Genomic DNA, 4,860 nt, shown 5'->3' with positions numbered 1-4,860 from the left:
TAGAGCCCAGGAAGCTACGGAGTGTATCTCTCACCCACACGGCAGAGCCTGGTAAGCTACCTGTGAGTATTCAATATGCCAAAAACAGTAACAACAAGTTGCACAATGGAGACTTTTTTTGCTCACAAATGTCTTTATAGATATAAAATAAGCCTCTAGTGGGGATGGGCACGCTGCCCTCCATGTGGGCAGAGATAGAAGTGGGTGGGAGTGAGGGATGCTCTGGGGGCACCGAGCAGCAGGGCCGGGGGCCTCAGGGACAAACAAGGAAATGCTCCAAAGACAAAAATAAAGAAAGGGCCCAGCAGCCAGTTCAGAGCGCCCTGGGGCTCCCGCTGTGCCCCCACAAGAGAGCCCCCACTCCCCAGGAATCCAAGGGGGGGCATGTCCACTGCAGAGCCTGGAGTTGCCTCCTTCGGCCGGCTCCTCTCGCCCAAGCCAAGTCCAAAGTGAGATTCTGCCGCTGGGCCACCTGGCCCTGCCTGCGGGCACATCCTGCTTGGGGCTGTGGGGCCATGGGCACGTCCAGCCCATGGGGCTCAGGAGGCCATGCACTGCACGCGGTCCGGGCCCTTCTCCTCGTCCGATGAGCTGGGAGGCTGAGTCGGAGTCCGTGGGCACCAGCCACAGCTCTCACCTGGGGCCGGTGGTGGCGCCACTGCTGCAGGTGGTGCATGAGGAGCCAGAGCATGTGGCTGTCGAAGAGGTCGGCGTGCTGCAGGCTGTCCTCGTGCCGCATGCGTTTGTTCCTCTTCATGAGCCCCGATAGCTCGGTGGACGCCTCTGCCGTGGGCGTCCAGATCTTCACGTTGTGGTCGAGGCCGCTGGTGGCCAGCACGGGCAAGTGGGGGTGGGACTCCAGGCAGTTGACCACGCCGCCCTTCGCCCTCCATGAACTGGACGATCTGGCAGGACTCTTTCTCCTACAGGAACACGTGCCCCCAGTCGCTGTCGCTGACCACAAACTCGCTCTTTGGGCCGTCGAAGTTGACGCCTTTCACCGTGGCATTGTTTCGGCGGCCCTTACAGCGCTTGGTGTACTGGGTCCCGTCGCTGTGGGAGGAGCTGAAGAGGTAACTGTCTGTCTTCGTCGTTGTAGCTGGCCAGGAGCTCTGTGCCATCGTGGCTGTACACGAGACAGGTGATGTTTGCTTTGGACTCACTGTTGACCAGGTGGTGTGGACAGACCTTCTCGAGCACGCCGCTGTTCTCCTTCTCGTCGATCCTCCTCTGGCCCTAGATCCTCACCAACTGGTCTCGGCCGCCCACTGCGAACTGGTGGGTGTTGGTCCACGAAGACGGTGTACAGCCCCACCTTCTTCTCCTTCTCCTTCGTCACCACCAGCTTCGAGGCTGGCCGGAGGGCGATGGTGAAGACCACGGCGTCCTCCCCCGCAGAGAGGAAGGTGCAGGGCGAGTGGGCTCCGGGGCCAGCTTGTGGGAAGCTCCCTTGTGCTGGGCCACGCGCATTCATGTTCTTGCAGCACTGAGTGGCCGAGAGTGCGGCCACCCGCACCTGCCCGTCCCAGGCACACATGGCCAGGGTCGGGTCTCCACTATTTGGGAGGAACTTGGTCTGGGACACGCTGCTCTTGAGGCCACTCTCGAAGTCCAGCACCTGCCGGCGCCGCACCCAGTCCCACACAAGCATGCGCAGGTCGTCGCTGCCACTGGCCAGCTGGGTACTGCGCTGGTTGAAATAAAGCGTGTTCAGGCAGCCCGTGTGGCCCTCCAGCCCATGCTGCAGGCGGAAGTGCTGCACAAAGACTGCAGCGCCGGCAGGGCCCCCCCAGGTCTCAGAGGACACCCAGTCCTCCAGCGCCCGCTCCTCGTCCAAGGAGTCCTGCTCCCGGCTGGGCCGCTCGCGCTGCGCCCGGAGCCAGGGCCACTGCAGCTCTGTGTCCTCCTCCTCCTCTGAGGGGTCGTGCGCCGGCTCTCCTCCGTGACCGAATAGTGGCCAGTGTCCTCCTTGCTGTCGACTCCTTGTCTTTCCCCGAGCTCTCCGTGTTGGAGCCGCGGCTCTCAGTGCTGGCACGCGTGGGGCCAGAATGGTGTCCACGGGAGCAAATCTATGAGCAACAGGATGACAGTGATTCAGTGATGCAGTGATTCTATTATTATAAATACCACACATTAGTGATTTCCCTGTATTTGTCCCTCTTCTGACTTACTTCATTAACTGATATTTTCTAATTCCATCAAAGTTATTGAAAATTGAACAATTTGATCTTTCCTTACAGTTGCATAGTATTCCAATGTGTGTGTGTATGTGTGTGTGTGTGTACTATACCACACCTTCATTATACTCACATCTGTCATTGGATACTTGAATTGATTTCATATTCTAGTTATTGTGCTAAATAGATAAATACTGTAATGAATAGTGGTTTGTTTATATCCTTCTTAATGAATGTTTTTATACCCTGGGGTACATACCTAGAAGTGGATTGCTGGGTAATATGACAGCTCAATTCTTGCTTTTTGAGAAATCCTCATACTATTTTCCATAGGGATTAAACTTTCATCCACTTCTGATGTGAATGTTGTCTATTACATTTTAATTTCTTCTGGGATAAATGCCTCTGAGTATTACTTCTGGGTCATATAGTGGTTGTACATTTGTTGTTATGTGAAACTGATGAATATTCTTACAAAGTGGTTATATCCCATTCTAACTTCTTGTTAACAAAATATTATTAGGGCAACTTCTCACCTTCACCAGCATTTTCTTAAAAATAATTTAAGTATAAATTTTATTTCAGCCATTCTGATGGTCTTGTGCTAAATCACTGTGGTTTTTAATAAATCATGGTTTATTTAATATTTGATTATTTCACACAATCAAGTAATTTCTAATTATAATTATGTCTTTTTTAAAGTTCTTGATCTGGTGAACTTTTGTGCTGTTGTATAGTTCCTGTGCCTTTTCCTGACTTCTTGTGTTTTACTGATTTTTAAATATTTTTATGTATTTGTACTAATGTTATTAGTTTCCATTGACAATTCCTTTCTTTTTCTGATAAGAAAGGATATCTTTTCAGTGCTTAAGCAAGTAAATGTGTTTAAGCAAGTAAATGATTTAATCATCTTATAAATCTGTCTTCTTAAGTTTTGCGTGTGGAATGCTTTCCTAAAGTTACCTTCAATACATGCAGTGGTCATGTCCACTGATTGAATTTAATTAATGCATATCATACACAAATTTATTCTATTTTAAATAGTGTTATGCTTGATATAATATTAATATGCAATAGCACCTTACTTGTAGCAAATGGATCATCATTTCTATCTAAAGCCAGATTTCTTTATTTATGCTATTTCATAATCTCCCACTCATTTTATTGGTCTTGCATTAATTGCTTGAATATAAATTCAAGCATTATATTTTTAAAAACAAAGCCATTGAACTCCATCAGAGGTATATATAATTTCTATGGTGATCTGGGATTATACGTTTAGTCGAAAGACAGATAGAGTTTGAGAATGTTGAACTTACAAGTGTTCATCCTGACTCTGCCATGGACTTGTTCAGTTAATGTCAGAAAATTACACACCCTTTAACCTTTTGCATTTCTTCTGCAAGAAGGGATCAAATCATTTTCTACCCCCTTTGTCTGATGCAAGAAACTTCACTGATGAGATAAAGGTAGTTGAAAGGTTAAGGCAAAAGATACCCTTTTGTTCTAAACAGATTCCATTTAATGATCCACGTAGGGAATATCTGTGTCTGCAGTTACCCCTTTTATTGATTATCAGATGGAGCTGAAGCCCACAACAGAAAGCACAGGGTTGGTGCTTCAGGATTTTCATCTTAGAGCTAAGGACTGCTTTACCAGTCACAGTGACTCAAAGCACAGGAAGATCAGCCTCAGAAAGTGCTAACAAAGCCGGGTATTATTCAACAGGGCTGCTGTTGTGCTCTCTAGATGAAGCCACGAGAAAGAATGCAAGGCAACATAGAAAAGTAAAACCATTTGAAGTGGCGATATTGATTGTGGGCTGCACCTACCAACTGAACTCTGAGAAAAAAAAAAAAGCTTAACTAAACAGATCTTAATTTCCTTAGGAAGGAGCAAACACTTGAAATAGTGACTTTGATAAAAACATCCATCTCTCTGGTGCACATTTTCCCTTAGAAGACAAATTCTTAACACCTCAGCTGGAGAAAACCACCTACCAGAATATTCTGAGAAATGTCGGAATCCTCACACCCCAATAAATGTGACATTTTGAGATCCGTTAGGCCAGTGATCAGCAAAGTAAGTCACAAACTAAAAACAGCCTGTCAGGATGCTTTGTAAAAGTGAAACTTACAGTGACTCTTCTGTTTTAAGGGGTAGGGGGAAAATCACAAGATGAACAAAATACCATGGTGCATGAAAGTTGTATGAAATTTAACTATCAGCTCTTATGAATAATTTTCTGTTAGAATATGAGATGCTTATTTATTGTTTTATACATTGTCTTGGTTGCTTTGAGTGTTATGATAGCAGCATTAAAGAAGTTGGGGCAGAAACCATAAAGCCCCAAAGTATAGCATACTTGTTCTTTCACTGTTGAAAGGGAAACAGAATCCAGGCTATCTTCGCACATTACACTTTCATAGGCCCAAGAGACCATCATCTTGCCTTTTGCCTCAAATCTGTCATAGTAAGGAGCTCATCATCTCCAGAGCAGCATGTAATTTTGACAGCACAGTCACCATAATTATCATTATTTTGAACTCAAATCTCTAATTCACTTGGCTTAATTATGCTCTTTGCTAAATGACTTAGAGTACATCTACCCCTTGCTATGTATAAATGCAAAGGAAATGAAGAGAACAAAATTCTTCCTTTGTCAACACTGCATGTACGACAG

The 4,860-nt window shown here is 46.3% G+C and overlaps 1 pseudogene; it reads right to left on the bottom strand.

Moving 5' to 3' along the window:
- Window positions 1-313: 313 nt before the first annotated feature.
- Window positions 314-4,623, bottom strand: LOC101536856 (DDB1- and CUL4-associated factor 8-like; annotated as a pseudogene).
- Between the last annotated feature and the right edge of the window lie 237 nt (window positions 4,624-4,860).

The sequence above is a fragment of the Sorex araneus genome, chromosome 3, assembly GCF_027595985.1.
Source record: "Sorex araneus isolate mSorAra2 chromosome 3, mSorAra2.pri, whole genome shotgun sequence".
Classification (NCBI taxonomy): domain Eukaryota; kingdom Metazoa; phylum Chordata; class Mammalia; order Eulipotyphla; family Soricidae; genus Sorex; species Sorex araneus.
Note: the sequence above shows the minus strand (reverse complement) of the source record. Positions and strands in the feature narration are given on the sequence as shown.